This window comes from Pinus tabuliformis, chromosome 5_1 (genome assembly GCF_031772625.1).
Source record: "Pinus tabuliformis cultivar Carrire ecotype Pingquan chromosome 5_1, CPIR1, whole genome shotgun sequence".
Taxonomy (NCBI): Eukaryota; Viridiplantae; Streptophyta; class Pinopsida; order Pinales; family Pinaceae; genus Pinus; species Pinus tabuliformis.
Genome location: NC_142305.1, coordinates 614,200,727 through 614,223,273, shown reverse-complemented (window position 1 = coordinate 614,223,273; position 22,547 = coordinate 614,200,727).

Genomic DNA, 22,547 nt, shown 5'->3' with positions numbered 1-22,547 from the left:
GCTCCCTGTGACCGCAGTCCAGGATTTCACCCCTATCTCGTTCAATGCCATGGCTAACTGTGCCTCTCAGGCCTCTGTTCTGCCCAGAAGGATTGTCCACATAGGCGGAGGGTGAAGTAGCGGGCCGCTGAGTAGCAGGGCGACCCCTTGTTCCACCGCGTCGGCTTCCCATCCTAAGTCTCTCAATTGGCATCCTGCAATGGCCTTCCTTAACCAAATTCCTCGAGGAAAGCTTACACCCTGCCAGAGTATGTTCCGTAGCTTCCAGAAGTTGTTGAAGCCGCTCTGAAGAATGCAGTAATACAGCATGGGTTCCAAATTTATGGATCGCCATGTGCCTTGTCCGTCGCTGCACATTGAATGGCGCCTGAACCGGAATGGACATCCCAATAAAAATCCCCTCTGCAATGAATGTCGCTCGAGCTGAACTGAGCCTCCCCATGTCTTCAACCTTTGGCGCCTGAACCGGAATGGACATCCCAATAAAAATCCTCTCCGCAATGAATGTCGTGTGAGCCAAACTGAGCCTTCCCATGGCTTCACCCTCCTTCGCAGTTATGACCTCGGCGTGTTGATTTATGGTGGCTTGTCTGGGCTGCCAGCGGCCCATGTGACAAGCCACCTGCCGTTCATTCGTTAAATGCACCCGCATCCGGGAAAAAAAAAATAGAGTTCTTGTTTATATGGTTATTTTCTTTTTCAGTAGACATTAATTTTTTTATTTTTATTGGAGACTTGACATACTTACACATCTTCTCATATGAATTGTAAAATAAATCTATCAATGCAATAACCAGCAATTCTCGAATTAATATGATAAAGAATATAGAATTAGTATAGCAAAAAATATTCAAAAATTACTTGAATAGAATGCTATACAGTAACACAGGCCCAATCCCATATCCCATATCGTAGTTTCTTTGTTTATATTAGAGACTTGACATACTTACACATCTTCTCATATGAGTTTTAAAATAAATCTCTCAATGCAATAACCAACCATTCTCGAATCGAATTAGTAAAGAATATAGAATTAGTATAGCAAAGAATATTCAAAAATTACTTGAATGGAATGTTATACAGTAACACACGCCCAATCCCAGCAACCCTTGGGAACACTCGTTAACAAATTTGATAGAAAACGACATGGATCTGAATGAAGTCCAATTTTTTCCTGTGTTTCAGTATCAAAAGCCTATAACACATTATATCACGGTTGCAGTTGTGCTTCAAAGTTGAAACAATAGCAATTTTATTTCACATTCTTCTGCAAATTATTTGAGATTGTGGACTTTTTCACAATGCTGGTGGGTAGGAATTTGAGGGGATTGATTGTGGTCATGATTTTAACTCTTCCCCTGTGCTTTGTGGATTCTTCCACACATCAGCTAGGAATTTGTCGACCATTGGATGTGCTCAGGATTTTAATTTTTTCCTTGTGCTTTCACTTTCGTAGGAATTTGCAATCTTCCACAACTCAGGCAGGTAAGTAGAAATTTTCAGAAATTGGATATGGCTACCATTTTTCTCCTAGTGAAAATTCTAGAACACAAAATATCATGGTTGCTATAATTTTTCCTCCTGTGTATTTACTCGTGAAAAGTCTAGAACAAAAAATATCATGGTTGTTGTAATTTATCCCTGTGCTTTCAAGATATCATGATTGATGTTTTGCTTTCAGGATAAAATATTCCATTTCACAACGTTGTACAGAATGGGTAGGAATCTGCAGCAACTGAATTTTGTAATGATTCTAGGCAAGGTTAAATTTAATGAGTATTTACTCCTTTTTATCTCCGCCTAATAAGGATAAATTTTAAAATACTTTCGACTTGGTAGTTTAGGTGAATGGAATATGCGTCACAACGTTGTTTCCCTGTTGATGGACTATGTCTGCTTGGCCACTGTGAGCTGTTGATGGATTATGTCTGGTTGGTCACTGGGCATCTCATAGTGTTCTCTGCGAAGGGAGTTTCTCTTTTGCAGATGGTGACTATCTTTTACTTTTCAACAGGGTCTATTTTTTTGCTTCAAGTATCTGGCTCAATTTCTATCTATAATGTTACTATTACATTCATAGTCCATATCTAGTTTCACTTGGTCCTTCCTTCTAATGTTTTTTAGGGGAAGATGACTCATGATGTTATACATGAAGCATTCTGTATTTGATTACTGTTTTTGATTGGCATGTTTTGCCAGACTATCTGTAAGTTTTGTAAATTTCTCTCTGATATTAATATAATTAGCACTTTTTTTGCATTGAAAACCTTGTAAAACAAGGGTAGGAATCAGCGGCAACCAATTTTGATCAAGATTCCAGTTAAAGCTCAAATTTAATGAGTATTTACTCTTTTTCATATTACCTAATCATGATGCTCATGGGGCATTGGATTGACGGTGATGAGTGCACTGTTAAGGCACTCCTTGCAATAGGTTATTGGTTCGCTTACCTACCAACAAAATTTTATTACCTAATCACAATAACCTTTAAAATAGTATTTTATTACCTAATCACAATAACCTTTAAAATAGTATTTTATTACCTAATCACAATTTTATTACCTAATCACAATAACCTTTAAAATAGTATTTTATTACCTAATCACAATAACCTTTAAAATAGTTTCTATGATTGGAGTCTAGGTTAATCACAAAATATGTACATAATGGGTATGAATCTGCCCCTAACTAAATTTTATCAAGATCCCAATCAAAGTTAAATTTAAATTTTATCAAAATTCCAGGAAAGGTTAAATTTAATGAGTATTTACTAATTTTTATCTTTTGGAGTATAGGTCAATCACAAAATATGTACATAATGGGTATGAATCTGCGCCAACTAAATTTTATCAAGATCCCAGTCAACGTTAAATTTTAACAAGATTACAGTGAACGTTAAATTTAATGAGTATTTACTCATTTTTATCTTAATCAATCAGTATAAATTTTAAAATAATTTTGGGTTGGTAGGGTGAAAATGGGTATGAATATGAGGCAACTACATTTTATCAAGATGTGAGTCAAGGTTAAATTTTATCAAGCTTTAGTCAAGGTTAAATTTAATTCTTAATTATTTAATTAAGATAAATTAGGATTAATTTTATTTTATTCAATTAGGATAAATTTTATCTTATTTAATTACGATTGTATTTTATTTAATTAAGATAAATTTTAAAATAGTTTTGGGTTAGTAAAGTGTAAATGTGAAATGGAAAAATATTTTTAGTTTGTTTTTAACATACAAAATTGTAAATTTTTATGTTTTTTCAACTTCCACACTGATTGCTTTGAGATTTTTTTATTACCATAAAAAAATATTTGTAAAAGAAAAATTGTAGAGAATTGTCTTACTCCATAGTTATATATATAACGGAGCGATGTAGAGGGAGTAAGTCCAAAGCAAATGAGCCTCGCATTGCGCCCCAAAGGGGAGGGTAGTTACCCTATAACCTCCTCCTTAGTCAATCTGAGCCATTGATTGAGATCCAGATGCTCCGGACCCTCGATTGTCTATCCATACGTAGAGCCAAAACCCCGCTAGGTGGCGAGCAACTGTGCCAGTTTTCATATTCGATTATCATGATCCAATTACGTTAGGACCCCACTTGATCCTAACCAATTGAGTGACATGACCGGGCGAGGTAAGGTAGATGGTCGCGGCATGAACCTTATGATGTAGGCAAACTTACGAAACTGGCAAATTGTTCACTACAGCACATTAAAACAGTCTTGAAGGGTTTATCTTCCGCATGGTTATCTTCCTGGTTCTCTGATCCTGAGGTCATTCACACCCTGGTGTTTAGCTACCAAATCTACAACCACATCCTCGTGCTTTGCCACCGGTGATCTGCAAGCAGAGAGGTTCCAGGGGTTTCATCTGCATTGTTTTCGTCAACCCGAAGGGCTTTAGAGCGAAATCTTGCTCTATTGCAGTTCTGTGTTTTTCGTTGAGATTATTGTTATACACTCAGAGAGTACTAAAATGTCAGCATCGCCACCTTTGTTACAGATCTAGGATTCCCACAGGGAACTCGTCTCTTATTCTTAATTGTACGAGGACGTCTCTTATTCTTAATTGTACGAGGATGTTCGCCTTTGTTATTAGCTTGCAGCTATGTGTAAGGATCTCTCCCGTCAAATTTATAGCTAGCCTTTGAGGGTATCTTCCGTATGAACCAGATGGCTCCCAGCTTCGAGAAGATAGTTGCTGGCTCAGTTCCGTCCACCTCTGGGGCAAGCTTCCGCCCATACTCCCACTGTCCAGGTGGTCGAGGACTCACTCGATGAGGCTTTGAAGTTTTTTGAAAGTGCCATAATCTGTTGATTCAATGGTTTTTGGCAGGGACTGACAGCTCTTCATAGTTGGATCTCGGAGGTATGGAAGTCTGTCATTTCTCATGAAATCAATATCTACCCCTATGCTAAGGGGTTTCTTTATAGTAGATTTTGAAAACGCTGAAAGCAGACAATGAATTCTAGATTTGGACCCTTGGTTTTGGGAAAACTCGGGCCTATTCATGAAGCCATGGAACCCATCATTCGATCCTTCAACAACAGACATAACCTCAGCACTAGTTTGGGTGAGATTGCCAAACCAACCCTTGCATCTCTGGAATTTCTCCTCGCTAAAAACCATTGGAAATGCAATGGGTAAATTTTACTGTAACATAACCTCAGCACTAGTTTGGGTGAGATTGCCAAACCAACCCTTGCATCTCTGGAATTTCTCCTCGCTAAAAACCATTGGAAATGCAATGGGTAAATTTTACTGTAGGTGCCCAAAAACAGAGGAATATCCCAGAACCACCTATGCACGTATCTGTGTAGAAATGGACTTCAGCACCAGATTCCCAATTGAAATAAACCTAACAAGTAAAGACTATGTGTGGAACTAGAAACTCGATTATGAAAGTGTCCTCTTCAAATGTCGATCCTGTTTTGAGACAGACTATCTAGCCAAAAATTGCCAAAAGCCCCCGAGAAAAATTTTGCTAGAAAGAATCACCACGGATCTACATGGTGGAAAGGAGCACAAAAAAAACATTACACTGTCATCAAGGAAGAATACTCTCCAGAAAACTCTGAATCGCAAGAAATTGGGCATGAAAGAAACAACTCTCAAGACAAGCAGGGGGGAAGCCCCGCCCAACAGCAAAAAAGTGAACTCGACAACCCCTCAAGCATCAACAGTTATGATGATTCGAATACTGCACAAAATAAATTTTCATTTAACAGCAAAGCAGATCTCCCAGACCAAACTTCTTCTCTAACTATCTTCAAAAGAATGAAAACAAGATCGCGAAGCTAAGACACCAATGTCCCAAGAACCAGAAGAGATGAAGGAGATGCAAGATAAAGGAAGTTGGAAGACCGTAGAGAAAAAAGAAAGCTACAGCACCAATCTCACCAAGAAATACAAGAAGCCTGATAATTAAGAACTAAAAAAATTATAGGTCGATAGACCAATTTGGTCTCAATGGACATTAACCACCACCATCATCATCAATAACGTGTGAGTGCCTAAAATAATAATTTATGAATATTCACCTAAGATTGACAAAGTACCAAGCATGTGGAAAATAAAAAGAGGAACAAAATCCTAAAGACTTATTATAACTCTAATTATAGTTTTGATTGAACGAGCAAGGTGATAACATTAAAGGCAAAATAATTGACTTGTGTACATTACGAGTGAGAAAAAAATTGGTGTTTACTGAATGTATATATTTGAAAAATTAAGGGAAATACAATGAGTGACGATTTGATCTGCCATGTTATGTGGAAATGGTAATTTATTTTGGGAAAATAATTATATTATCACAATTTACAGAGATTCTATTTGAATATAGACTATTTTTTTGGGCAATTTTTAGATTCAATGATTATGTTTTATTATTTAATGAAATACAGTAGGACAAAAAAATGGTTATTTTTCAACACATTCGATGATCAATCAAATTTCATTTTAATGTGATCATCAATAAATTAGCTGAAAATACCATTTTGAAGAAAACATGGAGGGGAAGTACTTCCTAAATTTTCAAATAATTTGGTGTTTTGATTTTGAAGTTATTGATTTTTTATTTTAGGTAATTTTAAGAAGTCTCAAAATCTATAGTAATACAATTTAGTATAACATTATTAATAATTATCATTTTTTCATGAAAATGAATAAATCTTATTAGAGTTAAATCCAATGGTATCAAGAACTTAAACTAACTCTCAAATTTGGCAAAGGATTCAACTCCTGAGAAATAGCTATTTCCTAAAAATATATGCCTATTTTTTCTTTAATTTTGTTGACTGAAAACTTTCAACTGATAAAAAATACTTTGGGCCCAGAGGAGAAGAAGATTATTGGACATAAAATTTAAAGAATCTCTTGCTAAACTCTCAGTGGAGAGTTTGTTATTGAGAAAATTCTTGGTTGAAACATTTAAAAAACTCTCCGATGAGAGATTTGCAAAGAATATGTTACACACCTACTAGACAATTTACATATACATAAAAAAAAATAAAAAATTACTTATCTTATTCAACAATTCCTAGCATTTCCATTAGCATATGAGCATTATCATTCCAATGAAAACTGTTACACATAATTAAATCATATTGCATATTTTTGCTATGGATAAGAACTATTATCCGGAATTACATTGGGATCACCTCTCAAACCTTGATCTAAGATTTACATTGAGACTATAAAGTCGGGATGAGGACAACATCCGTCTCAATGGTGGCTCAGCTTACCATGTCCACTTGTTTCCCCTTCACGATTTTTCCAATTAAGTGATCCTGGTACTGTTTTTTTTTTGTAAACTTAGGCATTCCTCTTTCTATATTACGATAATAGAAACTTACAACAAACTACTGTTCAGGTGGCTAGTTTGCCCGTAGGAAACCAGACCGCCACCTATCAGCATTATAACTAGACCAAAATTTAAAAATGTTTTTCTCCTTCATACTGTCATACCCAAGTTTTTGACTACTGCTAACTGAACTAACTACACGACCATAACATAATAACCAGGCACAGTTCTTTTTTAACATTATTTTAAGCAAAAAAACCAGAGACTCATCTCTGTCAATCCTCATCTGACGAGTTAACCGGGGCGGGCGCCGTGGCGCTGCACCCAGGTTTCACCTTCTTCTGTTCCATAGTCCATTTCATTTCCTGTAACATTTGTTCCATCTTCCGCAGCATCACGTGGTTTCTCGCGGTCTGGACTTGGACGGCCACAATCTCTTTCAAGAGGGAAGCCTTTAGATTTTTTGTTTCCTCCCTTGTCTGGCTTTTTTCCTGTTCCTCTCTCTGCTTTCTGTCCTCCTCTTCTTCTCGGACTGCCTGGTTCATTTCCATAGCCCGGGCGACCACGTGTTTCATTATCCAATACTGTTGTAACGTCTTATTAAACAGAGAATTTCTGCTCCTAGTGTTCCCAGGGTCTGGAATCAGATCTTCCCATTCCCCTCTGGGGATTTCCTTGTTCTCGCTAATGGACCTCAGCTCCCGTTCCCACCCATGGATTTGAGCGCGTGTTTCCGGGGAGTTCCCAGCCATATACGCATTTATCATGAACATGTTTTTCTCAGAGTCTGGTTGCCTTCCTCTCCGCTTTGGATTGATGCTTGTGCCTTCTTCCCTGGTCCGAGCTTGCTTTACCTTCTTCGGAGCCATCGTACTGCGGTCCTGAAACCTTGATTTTATTGTGGCTTGTCTACCTATCAAGACAACAAAACACAAGTCAGTGCCTTTAATTTGACGATCTGCGGAATTCCCATCACTTACCCTCCCAGCCTTGGCCTGAAGGGCCTGCCGATGCTTCTGGCAGGCAGTCCTGGGCCACCTCACAACTTTACCCTCTATGCGGCACGAGACCCTCCCCCCTCTCTCCACTTCCCTGTAATCCCCGCGCTGACCAGCATGGCTAGTCTCGGTAAACAGAGCAATCCTCCCTCAGCTTCCCATCTGATGGGGAAGGCTTATTACCCCCCAGTGGCCCAAAGGATTTCTGCGCATAGCCTTTCGGGGATTATCCGGGCAACCGACAAAGTTAAGGTACCAGTACCCAACCTGGCTCACAACGAGACCTGACAAGGCCACCCTCCCCTCCCACCTCTCCTTTCTGGTCATGAATTGAACCCATCTCCGGGGGCCACAGTTTTCTCCAGCAAAACTCCCCTCATCTCTGATGGGGCAAAGGTTATTCGTCCCGTGGCCAGGATGACCACCTCCAATCCATCTACTGGTTACAGGCTCCCATTTTCTGGACATTCTCATTAAAGAACAGGAGATTCTACTTCTATCTAACACAAGGTCTGAAAGACGGGGGCTTAAGGAAACATACCACCTTTCTTCGCCAAGACTTGAGATGAGGGCTGGACGCTGAGCCTTGCTGCCACCTTTCACCGATCCTTCATTCTTCGTGCTATGCTGCATGAACTTTCTATTTGCCACCTTCGGCCTTTGCTTGTAAACTCTCCTTTGTCCTTTCATCCTGACCGCCACTTGGCCAATTGATTGCCCGACTCTCATCCCCGCAACCCTTCCTCGGGATTTGGCGATACCTGTCTGTCCTCCTTTATTTTTCATTACTCCTACATTCTCCCAGCTTCTCCTGCCGTACCCTTTCTGTACCCCTGATGCCACCTTTCGTCCTTCCTCTTCCATTTATCCCGACTTCCCACACTCCCTCCAGATCATTCCTTAATGATGCCTTGGTTCTCTCTACTTCCCCGTTAGGTGGCCCTTGCCCCATCATCTGCCCTGCTCCGTCACTTATTTCGTTCTTGTCCTTTCTTACGAATATGCTGTCCTTTCACTGCAATCTTTCCCCGCAACTATTACGTCCTATCTGATTTTGGCCGATCGCCTCAAGGTTACCATTGCCACCCTTATCATCGTCAAGTAATTGTTGTAATCTGTCGCGCTCCTCCGGGAGTAGCACATCCATTCCTTCATTGTCAATCGACTTGCCCCGATTCTGACTACCCCAGTTCGCCAACCAGTCAGCTGGTTTATTGCCCGAGCGCCTAACATGGGACGGGATGAGATAGTCGATCTTGGTCAGGAGTTTCCCTATTTCTCCGATGAGCCACGCCGTTCTCCAGCTTTACTGATTTTTTCCACTGGTTTTTGCTGTTGTAATTGCCTTACCATGTCTACCACCAATTTTGAGTCTCCTTCAATTTGGAGACTCTTAATTTTTACCTGTATCGCAATTTCCAGGCCTCGCTTCAAGGCATGCAGTTCCGCTTCATTATTAGTCGCCTCCCCGCAGTCCATTGCAAATATTCTCAGGGTGTTACCATAGTCATTTCTGAAGACTCCCCTGATACCTGCTTCTCCCGGGTTGTGTTTGGCAGCACCGTCGAAATTTAGTTTCGTGAATCCCTGTGGGGGATGTCTGTACTTTGTGATTTCTGCCACCTCTCTGACTTGGGCTTTTCTTTGGACACTCCCGCTTACCATACTCTGGTTTACCTCTAGTCTCTTCATAATTTTCTCCTCCATTTGCGATGCCTGCCAGTCCTCGTCCTTCCAACTCTCCATTAAAATCGTTTCTCTCATATTCCTGAGGGTTTGCTCCCATATGTCTGCTGGAGCTCGGTTTTCTGCCTTGAAAATGATACTATTCCGTGCCTTCCATATGTTCCAGATCATGAAACCAGCGGAGAGGATCCACGCACGATTAACCACCAGGTTTTGGTAAGGTTTCCTCGGCCAATTTTCTATGGTTTTAATGATGTTTTGATAATTTCTGTGGCGGCGCTCAAACAATTTGAAATGGCTTTCCCACAGGGTGTTGCTGACTATGCATCGGTTCATCAAGTGCTCCATAGTCTCCTCCTGTGAATTACAGAGCGCACAGCGAGACGGACCTTGCCGCCCCTTCCTCTGTATCTGGTCCCAGGTAAGCGCCCTACCATGTAGCATAGTCCAGACGAAGAAGGACACTTTCGGCCAATGTTTAATTTTCCAAAGATTTTTCCATTTTTTTGTCTCTGCCTGTTGATTCTGATTAGCTTTGTGATAATATCCTTCCGTTATTGAGAAAGTGCCTTGAATTCGGGTGCCCCATCTTAGAATATCTGGCCCCGTTTTCCTTGCCAGTTTTCGAGATGCCATCTCTTTGTAATAATCTTGCCATCTGTTTGTGGCAGGGGCCCTTTCCCAGTCTTCTTTCTACTTCCAATTACGCCAATATCCTCCTACCCCTGGTTTCCAGAATTTTCCAACAACCTTCTCCTCTGTCTGGGACGTGAAATCATGGATGGCTTGAAGGTTTTCCTTATGGATGAGCCTTTCACGTTGCTGCCATGATTCCTCCCAAAACCTGGCTTTATCTCCAGCTCTTATCTCCCAAAAACTATAATCTCTTATCAGATCTTTGTTGCCCCTTGCCAGGTTCCAAATTGCGGAGCCTCTAGCCTCTGTCTGGCTTCTCATTTTGTCTTCGGGTTCCCCTGTTACCTCATATTTCCTTTCCCATATCACCTTCCACAGATCTTGGCCGCCCTGAGTCCATCTCCACCAAAGCTTCACCCCCATCACTTGGTTGAGAACGAAGGGGTCCCTTAATCCTAAACCTCCATCTTTGGATAGCCTGCTTAGCCATTCCCATGAAATTAAGGCCCATTTCCTGGTCTTGCTGGTTCCCTGCCAAAGAAATTTCTTGAACATGGTGACCATCTTTTGACTAATGGACTTGGGAATAGCTTGACACGAAATCTGGTAGATTGGGATAGCCTGCAGAACAGCTTTTAATAGAATTAGCCGGTTGGGGGCATTCAATGAGCGAAAGGTCCAGTTTTCCATCTTGTTCCTGATTTTTTTAATTAAGGGTTCCCAGTTAATGGCCCTGTATTGGTGCTCATTCAACATAATGCCCAGGTATTTTGTCGGGAAGGTTCCAATTCTGAACCCCATGGTGCGCGCCAAGAATCTTTGGATCGCTAGCTGGGTGTTAAAGAAGAAAACTTCAGATTTCTCCTTATTAATCTCTGTCCCGGAAGCTTGATTAAATTCAGATAATGTTTTAACAATCTTCTGGGCCTCCTTGAGCGTGGCCTGGCCATATAACATAACATCGTCGACGAATTGCTGGTGCGAAATAGGGAGATCATTCCCACATATTCGTAACCCCTTTATCTGATCCCTGGCTACTTGGGCCTTGACCAGCCTACCCAAACCTTCCGCGGCCAGGATGAAAAGGAAAGGAGACAGGGGATCTCCCTGCCTTAATCCACGCGATGGGTTGAAAGCTTCGGAGGGGGTACCATTCAACAGGACTGACATTACTGGGGAGCTTACCATTGACAGGATCCAATTTACCCATCTTTGATCAAATCCGTGGGCTTTCAGAATGCTTTCCAAGTATCTCCAGCTAATGCGGTCATACGCCTTAGCCAAGTCTAATTTGATAAGCATACCTGGGTTTCGGGAATTTTTCAGGGAATGAATCACTTCCTGGGCCACTATGATTCCGTCCATAATCTGTCTCCCTTTGACGAAGCCTGTTTGTTCCTGCGCTATGAGCTCCGGCAGAATCGGCTTGAGTCTATTTACCATAATTGAAGCTAGGATTTTATACACTACATTACACAGGGATATGGGCCTAAATCCCTGCGGTTCGTTCGAACTGCCATTCTTTGGGATCAAGGCCAAGAAAGTGGCATTCAATCCCTGGTGCATTCGTTTAGAACACCTTGATTCCTCCACCAAGTCCAGCAGGTCATTTCCTATAAAACTCCAGGCCGCTTGGTAAAACTCAATGGTAAAGCCATCGGGGCCCGGTGCCTTATTCTTTGCCATTTTGTTAACCACTTCCTCTAATTCATCCTTGGTGATTACCCTGAGCAGAGCCATGTTTTGTTCTCTGGAGACTTTCTTAGGGATATGTTGGCACACCCTGTCTATTTCCTCTGTTCTGTTAATGTTTGGTTCTGTTAGGACGCCTTTGAAATGCTCCACCAGGAGCCTTTCCATATCTTTCTGCTTCATCACTCTGTTTCCTTGACTATCTTTCAGAGAGAAGATTCTGTTGTGATGTCGGTGATTCAGCATCGCTTTGTGGAAGAATTTGGAATTCTTTTCTCCCTCTCTTAGCCATTGGACACGAGATTTTTGTTTCCACAGAATTTCTTCCTGTTTGTGTCTTTCCTCCAGTTGATTGATTACCCTGCCTTCCTCCTCAGCTACCTCCTCATTCCTTCTGTCTTTAATGATTTGTTGTTGTATTTCTTCCAATCTAGTCTGAAGTTTACCTTTCTCCTGCTGTATATTGCCGAATTCTTCCCTATTCCATTTCTTGATTTTTCTCTTTATTTCCTTAAGTCTGAGCTGGAACGAATGCATTTTGTTCCGGCCTTCCGTTCCCATCTTACTTTCCTGCCACCAGATCTTTACTTTGTCCAAGAAATCTGGAGCTCTGAGCCAAAAGGATTCAAAACGAAAGGGTCTCTTTTTATTCTGATCATTCAAAGCTATTTCTAGCTTGATTGGCCAGTGATCGGACCCTATAGAGGGTAGGATAGAGGCTTCATAGAAGATATCCATCCCTATTATGTGCTCCGAAACTAGGAATCTATCTAATCTTGACGCGATTTGTTTGGCCCCACCTCTTCTATTGTTCCAGGTGAATTTCCCGTTTATAGTGGGAATATCTATCAGCCTTAATTTTTTTTGGACATCTTTGAATCTTTCCATCTCCGGATATTCTCTACTTATTCCTCCTCTCTAAAAAATTTACCTTCAAATTCAACCATGGTTGGTTGAAATTATGCCTGATGGTCTTCAAGGGTGGCATTAATTTTAGGAATGCTCCTAGCCACCTCTCCCACAGTAGATGCTTCTTGTATCTGCGAAATCTGATCAGCTCCTCAGCATTGCGGACAATTTTTGACATAATGCGGTCCTTCGCACCCCCAACATTGTACAGGTGGTCTGTTATTTAATTCTATTTTAGATCTACCAGTTTTTTCATTCATCCTGTTTTTGCGTGGTACCTTAAATCTAGGCTAATTTCCATTCATTTTTTGGTTAATTGGACCTTTAAATGATCGCTTTTTTCTTGTACCCTTGTTCCCTTTGTGGTTGGGAACAAATTTTCTCCCCTTTTTGTCAGCCCACCTCTTGCTTAAATCTCCCTTTGGTTTGTTTTGTTGGTAACAGATCCGTGCTTTACGAATAACTTCATCCATGGTTTTTGGGTTGTCGAACTCTAGTCATTCTTTCATGAACAGTGGAAGACTACTGATGAACTGCTACACTTTTTCTTTTTCTTTGCGTATGTAGGGGACATACCAAAGTAGTGATCTGAATTTGGTTATGACCTCATCCATGGTCATTTGTCCCAATCGGATATCGTGAAACTACTTCGCTTTTTCATCATAAAATCTTTCTGTTAGATATTTTTCCTTAAAATATCTCTGAAAATTTTCCCAGGTTATGTTTTGTTCATTAACTCCCCGGACTGTTTTTACTTCCTCCCACCATAATGTGGCTTTTCCTTGTAGCTGAAAAATGGCTAGTCGAGCCTTTAGATTATGGTCATACTCGTATAGTTGGAAATACTTGTTCATGTTAATGAGCCATGCCTCTGCTGCCTCTTCCTGTTCACCATCACAGAGAGGAGGTTTTATTTTCCGAAATTATCCTTGAAGCTCTGATTTCTGTCTTTTCTTTGTCTTGTGATTTGACACATTATCTGATTCTTCTTCATGATTTTCTTCACCTCCTTCTGTCTCCATATTCTCAGTTCGGTATTCTTGTTCCCCTGTCATATTTCTGTGTTCAGGGCTAGGGGCTAGTGGCTGATGGTCCTGTCTATCAAATAGACTTTTCATAATTTTATCTTGCTCCTGCATTAGTTTCTCAATGTCTACCCGTAGTCGTGCCATATTGTCTTTTAGTTCTTGTACAGTTTCCATGATAGTTGTGTTAGCATTTTGTGGCTCATCTCCTAACTGTACCCATACTTCTAGATTACCTTCTTGAAATGATGTTGGTCCTGTTCCCATTACTGTCCGATGGGGAGGGTTCCCAGTTCTACTCATGCTGACTACTCCCTGCTTCCTATGTGCACATCAACAAAGTTGTTATTTTGTCATTCTAGAGGTCTCAGTTTAGTAACCTGAGCGCTCTAATACCATATCTCACACATCTAGTAGACAATTTACATATACATAAGAAACAATTACTTATCTTATTCAATAATACTAGCATTTCCATTTAGAATATGAGCATTATCATTCCAATGAAAAATGTTACACATAATTAAATCATATTTCATATTTTTGCTATGGATAGGAACTATTATCTAGAATTACATTGTGATCACCTCTCAAACCTTGATCTAAGATTTACACCGAGACTATAAAGTCAGCATGAGGAAAATTTTTTGTCTCTCATTGTGACTCAGCTTACCAAGTCCACTTGTTTCTCTTTCACGGTTTTTCCAATTAAATGATCCAGGTACTGCTTGATAACACTGTCATTGATGGAAGTCGGGTACCATCCTACATTTAATACTTTCCTCATGGTTCACCCTCCTGCTTTAACTCTGGTTGATCGTTGCTTGGCCTAAGTGGAGGTGGCACTTTGCTGGAGTCATTATTGTTGTACCTCGTTCACTATCACCTTGGGATTCATTCTAGATCAACGACATGAGTTTCTCCACTGGATCGGACGGAGGAGGGGTTTCTTGGGGTTTCTAAACTTCGAATGGGTATGCTTACCCCTTCATTTTTCCTCTGCGGTTATTGTTTCTGGTCTCTTCTAGGATGGTTGTATTCAGGGTTTGAGAACCCTCTGCTAGAGTTTTACTGTGCTCTGAGATTTCTTACTACCTGTGTTTCGTTGCTAGGGATACTTGAAGTCCTAGGTTTCATTCTTCGGCCATTGGAGTCCGCTGGCACACATGGTATGAGTTTATCATCAATCGATTCACCCACTCGAGCTTTCCAGGTAAGTTTAATGGAGGTTCTATTTGAAGATGCATTCTCTGTCATTCTTAATTGCTAAAGAAAATGTATTAATCTTTGTTTTTCCCACCCAGTCGGAGTGGAGGGTTTTGCAGAGACCATGTGATGGACAAGTTGTTGGTCAAGCCTAATGCTCAGCTCTCTAGTCGACTTGAAAACTGGATTATTTTCATTCTGGGTATGCAAGGGTTCTGGCTTGATTTTAGAAGTTAAGGTTGTGGCTCCATAGGGAACTTGGCACTTATATTTTTTCCATAACTGCATTATCGATTACCCTCTGTAATTTGAATTTAGTTTAAGTTTATGAAGCCTTTCGGCTATGAACAATCTGCAAGATTATACCGGCATCTCGACCGGGTTTAGTTAATTGTATAATTTTACTTAAGGTCGAGGGTGAAGCAATTCGAACCCTGACTAGAATAGTTATGCTTTGGTTTTGAGACTGTTGGGAGAATATATATAATCTTGTTATGGAAAATAAATATTGAATTTTTTCATATAGAATTTTTTTTTTGAATAAAGAAAAAATTCTAAAGCTACAAACAAACAAAAAAAGGGGGGGATAAAATGACCTTTTTTTTAAGGGGAAAAAGGGCTTTATTTTATTGTTTTTTTAAGAAAATTTAATATTGTTAATATTTGCTATGAAACTTATATATATATTTATGAAGAAAGATATTTGGAATTTTTTTAAAGAAGATATATTGAAATTTATTTTTAATTAAATTATGAATCACCATTTTTATGAGGGATATGAGGAAAAATAGATTTTGAAATTTTGCTTTGAAATATTCAAATTTGTCTTGAATCATTTATAGTATTAAAAATTTTAACTCACTTGTATGGTTTTGGAATTAGATTTTTTGAATATGGAAAACCAAAGGAATTGTAAATAGAAGTACGATCACATTGAAACTGATTTTAAGGAAAAATGAAAAACTACAACCAAAGAGGAGAGTGCTAAGGGAAAATAGAGAGGTTGAAATAAATGTGGAGGGACCAAATAGAGAGATTGAAGGAGATGTGTAGGTACCAAATAGAGAGCTTGAAAAAGATGTGGGGGTATAAAATTGAGAGCTTGAAGAAGATGCGGAGGTACAAAATAGAGAGATTGAAAGAAATGTGGATTTACATGGAAATTATGAGGAAATGATAGATGTTGATGAACTTGTCAATGAGAATATCGATAGTACTAGTGAGTCAATTAGTATTTTAAATTTTGAATTTTGTAATCTTTAGATTAAATTACATTTCAAAGTCTCATTATAATTAATTTTAATAATATTCAACATCCATACATGTAAAGTAAATTACAAATTTATATATTTTTTATGTAGGGACAACATTTAACCCTCAACAAGATCAAATCACATCTAAAAACACATAAATTAATTGGAAGTTACAAGAACATTGTCTTGAATGATAATTTTCTAGAGAATATAGATCCAACTAAAATGGAAGAAATGGAGCCATCAATGAATGAATAGTTTGAAATAAAGTAAATGCAGTGATTGACTTTTTTTTCAAGGTAAATCTACCATAACACAAGCTCAAATGTTACATAAACTTTTAAAACACAAAGCTATAAGAAATGCAATTAAATTATTAGGCCTTAAAGATTCAAAAGAGGTGCAGGTAAATGAGTCATTATAAAAAATATGACATCGACCCGTGGCACACTTACACAAAAATAATCTCAAAGTGATAGCAGTGCTTGTAGAGCATTGTTAGCAAGTATTGTTGGAAAAGGATCTACGTCAAATTAGTTTATGTCAATGGAAATAAGAATGTAGAAAACATCAAGAAAAAGTCTACGGAGGCATAAAAAATTTAGGATTGGAGTAGATGAAAATTATGAGATTACACGTTGGGCTAATATATGTAGCAATCATATTAAGATAGACATCCAGATAATGTGAGAAACAAGGTGAAAGAGTTTTGGGATTTGAATTCTAGTGTGTCACCAAATCAAAAGGACATTTGTGACATCGTATATCTAGAGGGATTTATTATCGTCATGTCAAGAATATAGGATTGGTCAATCAAGTGGAGTTGTGAGATAATTTTATGGAGAGCAACACTGATGTGAAGATTTCCCTTAGCACATTTGTAAAAATTAAACCATGGTATGCTAGGTCTGTCAATGTTTGTGACACATGTTGTTATCGATATGTAGAATTTCAATGATATTATGAGACATTTCTAAAGCTTCAAATAAAATATTGGTCTAATGATCAGACCCCTCCTTCAAGTGTTTGTGATTTTTTATCTAAGATATTATGTGCACAAGAAAATGAATAATTATTCTACAAGAAATAATGTGTCAGTGGAAGAAAATGCAAAGAATGTTCTCATTTGACACTCTTTAATGCTAAGTATCTCATTGATCTGAGTGATTCACAATTGTCAAATCTCACTCTAAAGTGGAAAATATATGAATATGTTATGTACATTGTTGTTACAGATTTAGTGACATATCCAAGTAAAATTAATTTACTTGAAAACAAAATTTTCATGACAAATTTTATGGAGAAGTTCAAGGAGAAAATAAATAAATATATTGAGAAGTCTCATATAACAAAATGCTAGGACTTAAAGTTCAAACATTCATGCTATGTTTTTCCAAAGGGAACAATATTATGGTGTTTGATTTTGTTCAGAATTACATGTTCGCTCCACAATGAGAAATACAAAATGAATACTATCATTTAGATGAGGTCTTTATACTCATGCATATTTTCTATAGGCATGCAAAGCATGATATTGATGGTTTTAATAGTAACGAAAATAATCATGAAGTGATTAAAGAGTAGCATTTCTACATCATTGATCATCATACACACTATACATGTTTTGTTCAACATTGTTTTGATATTCTTATACGGATTTGTTGAGATGAAAGTTCACTTTTAGAGAACATTGGGCATGGTCAGATGGTTGGGTATGGTCAATATAAATCATCACGATCATTCTTATAGTTTTAAAGTTTTCTCACCTTCATAAGAGAACTGACATTCGCCATACATGGAATTTCTTTGAGATGAGGCATGTCAAAGGAGAGAATGATGGTATTGAGGCTTGCATAAAATGTGAAATTAGGAGGCATTCCTAACTTGTAGATTCAAATGATGTTGTTAACTCAGGCAAATATAATTTAAGGCATGTATTGAATCCAAAAATGGCTAACGTGAAGAGGTAAATACGCACACACATGCACACGTGCAAGTGTTTCTACATGTGGGTGTGTTTTTCTATCGAAAAATATATTTATAAATCACTAAATTCGACTTACATGAGTTTTTCTTATATGGGTTTATAACTTGAAAAAATATAGTAAAACTGGTATTTATTTACGCTCTTGTATATCAGTTTAGAGCATATAAAAATATAATAAAACTGGTCTTTACTTATCCTCCTACATATGGGTTTATAGCGTATAAAACTATAATAGAACTAGTCTTTATTTATTCCTGCGATGTATGCTAATTACGCCGTAAGGCGTTTCCCTCTGATATCAACTCCCCTCTCTGCCTACCTGTCATCTTTATACACCATAGGATTATCTGTTAGACGATTGCAAAGGTTTCAGCCGTTAGATTAGAAGCTGAAACGATTTGCCCACTGTTCCATTCTCATTTTCCATTATTCGACCTTTAGCTTAACCAGGAAGGGAACGACCAATTCTCATTTTCCATTCTTCCCTACAGGCGAAATTGAAGGGAACTCCATAGCTGGATCAGAGGAGAAGGAGGAGGAGAGCACCATGGTCGAAGGGCTAATGACCAAAAGCGTCTCATAATGGGTATTCCTGAATTCTTCCAGTTATGACAATTAAAATGGGCGTTCCAGACGCTCCAAGTTATCGCTGCCCTGAGATTTTGACAGCAGATGAAGAATGCGGCTGCAAGATAGTCGAATTGAAGGAGCCTTTACCACGCGGCCATACAGACATCTCTTCGCGGCGCTCAGTCCTATCTTCTGCAAACATGGAGACAAATTGCAACAGGACGATGAGGCTCCTCTTCATACTGTCCTTAGGTAGACGTTGTTTTAGGAAAATCTTCTTGCAATTTACTCGGTGTTTGAAATCATGGAATCGTTGCAGGGCGAGGTTTTCTCTCTATCCGACCCTCGTAAATAGTGCACCTTTCTCTAGCGGATAGCGGATAGCCTTATTGAAAGTCAAGCTGGATCTTCATTTCATTTACAGGCAAGTTCTAACATCGACAGGCTAGGCATCTTTCGAACAAAAAATTCCTATAGTTTACACCAGAATGTTCGATTGCTTGTCAAATTAGAGCTATGTTTTCTGTTTATAAAATTCCAATAATCGATAAGCCAGATAAGCCAAAAAGCTAACTAGAAAACCTAAATTTAGTAAGGAGCAGGCCTGGAATTTGCTTTTCATGCCGGTCACTTTACGTTTTATGTAGATTCCTGAGTGTCAAACTTTTCTGTTGTTATACTCAAATTTTATATAATAGTTGGGTGGTAGGCTTCAAAGTAGTCATCCTTAGAAGAAGAACGCACCATTATTAGTCGGAATTAGTTGACTTCTTTACCCATTATTGTAGTACAAAACTCTACTCTTAATTGCCCATATTCCATTGAAAATGCCTCCTAATAACAGGCAGTGTGAAATGACCATGTCTAATGTAATCATAACTAGACAGCTCAAACTGCAGAGAAATAAAATGCTTGGCAATGATTTTCTCCTTTATATAGTCGTATTATTTTTCTTTTGGATTTGCTATCAAGAGCAGTAATATACAAATTTCTTAACGTTGCAAATACTCTCTGAACCATTATCTCAATCTAATAAATCTCTTGTTGATACCAACAATAAGTTGGGAAACCTCCGGAAAGATTTCCCCTGCCCTTTGGCAGGAATGTGAAAGCTACAAAAATGTGAGAATGAATGATAAAGTAAAGGCTCAGCTTATTCTAGCTTCTTCATGCATTTGTCACTGCAAAATACTTTATGAAATTAACTGCTTATGCATTGTCTGCGACTGAAACAATGACATCAAAGTCACTAACAGTCATCTCTGCAATTTCATCCTTGTCAATGACAGATTTCAGTGCCAACGTCAAGTGAAGTCCATATTCTCCTTACTAGTTTTGATATGATTTAGGCTAAAACAGAGTCAAGCATTTAAGTGGAAAATAAAAGTGGATTCATCATTGAAAGGAAGTAATTTACAAAAAATACATCTCAGTATTCCTTGCAACAGTCTATATATTAACCAAGATTGTGATATTTAGGGGAACCTCGACAGGACTTGTAACAAATGGATCCCCCAGAAAAGATGGGTCCTATCATTGTGGAACTTTTAGATAAAGATTCATGCACAAAGCTGAACAAGTTGGATAAACTTAAATCTATCTTAACCTTCATATGTTACTTGTCTCAAAATATCATAAAAGCATTGCGATCTCATTGTTTACACCTTCAATTTTTAATTCCTATCGGTGCTTACTTAATTTAGGGTTAAGATACATTTATGCTGATGTTGAAAACTTCCAAAATTCAGAGAGTTAAAAGTGATTGGTGAAAGCCATGTCAGAATACTTTATATAGTCGTATTATTTTTCTTTTGGATTTGCTATCAAGAGCAGTAATATACAAATTTCTTAACATTGCAAATACTCTCTGAACCATTATCTCAATCTAATAAATCTCTTGTTGATACCAACAATAAGTTGGGAAACCTCCAGAAAGATTTCCCCTGCCCTTTGGCAGGAATGTGAAAGCTACTAAAATGTGAGAATGAATGATAAAGTAAAGGCTCAACTTATTCTGGCTTCTTCATGCATTTGTCACTGCAAAATACTTTATGAAATTAACTGCTTATGCATCGTCTGCGACTGAAACAACGACATCAAAGTCACTAACAGTCATCTCTGCAATTTCATCCTTGTCAATGACAGATTTCAGTGCCAACGTCAAGTGAAGTCCATATTCTCCTCGCTGGTTTTGATATGATTTAGGCTAAAACAGAGTCAAGCATTTAAGTGGAAAATAAAAGTGGATTCATCATTGAAAGGAAGTAATTTACAAAAAATACATCTCAGTATTCCTTGCAACAGTCTATATATTAACCAAGATTGTGATATTTAGGGGAACCCCGACAGGACTTGTAACAAATGGATCCCCCAGAAAAGATGGGTCCTATCATTATGGAACTTTTAGATAAAGATTCATGCACAAAGCTGAACAAGTTGGATAAACTTAAATCTATCTTAACCTTCATATGTTACTTGTCTCAAAATATCATAAAAGCATTGCGATCTCATTGTTTACACCTTCAATCTTTAATTCCTATCGGTGCTTACTTAATTTAGGGTTAAGATACATTTATGCTGATGTTGAAAACTTCCAAAATTCAGAGAGTTAAAAGTGATTGGTGAAAGCCATGTCAGAATATCATAATAATATTTCTTTCAAATTTTGGCAGAAGATCAGAACAATATTTCTTTCAAATTTTCTCCAAACAAAGAAATGTATGGATCAGTGTCCCAAAACTTGCTAGCAAATAGCAAGCAAAAACATCCATTACTAGTTAACTTTTCTCCAAACAAAGAAATGTATGGATCATTGTCCCAAAACTTGCTGCCAAATAACAAGCAAAAACATCGATTATTAGTTAACTTTTCTCCAAACAAAGAAATGAATGGATCATTGTCCCAAAACTTGCTGGCAAATAGCAAGCAAAAACATCGATTACTAGTTATGTCGTAAGGGGTTTCCCTCTGAAATCAACTCCCCTCTCCGCCTACCTGTCATCTTTATACGCCATAGGATTATATGTTAGACGATTGCAAAGGTTTCAGCCGTTAGATTAGAAGCTGAAACGGTTTGCGCACTGGTCTAATGGTTACAAATTTGTTGCTGAATCTGTCTCTGAAAATTAGTTGCTGAAACGGTTTGTGCACTGGTCTAATGGTTACAAATTTGTTGTTGAATCCGTCTCAGATCTAGATTTCCAAAAGGTCTCAATTTAATTTGGATCCGAATGACCACAGGTATTTTTCGAAATTTGTGCTTATCCACTGAATTTTTCTGAGCTGAAGACTCTAGGAGATTCCTTAAATGCCCTAATCTGAACTCGTTTAAGTTCATATTATTTGGTGTTACAGATTTCAGACAGTTTCGTGAATTTTAGTTCAGAATTTATGTTCTCTAGTCTGGAAAAGCAGAGCATAAGGTGTTTGATTTCTAATGGCCGACTACTGATGCTAATTTTTTTTAGGCAAACAGGGGTTTACTGTGCATAGAATTCCTGGCACAGGAACCTTTTTGCACATTTCGGTGAAATAGACTGTAAAACCAAAGGAAATGACAATCTAAGCCGAGTCTTCTCCGTTTTCTTCTAGAAACCCTCACGTTAGCTGGTGCTATGAGCAGGACAACGCATATAAGAATCACGCCCATCAAACTGTTCCAGTGCAGGAAAATCAAGCATTTCAGTTAATTAATTTTGTAAATCTGTAGGCAGAATGACAGACACCTTCCCAGACGCAGCGTGTCTCCCACAACTATAGATGATAAAAATTTTGAG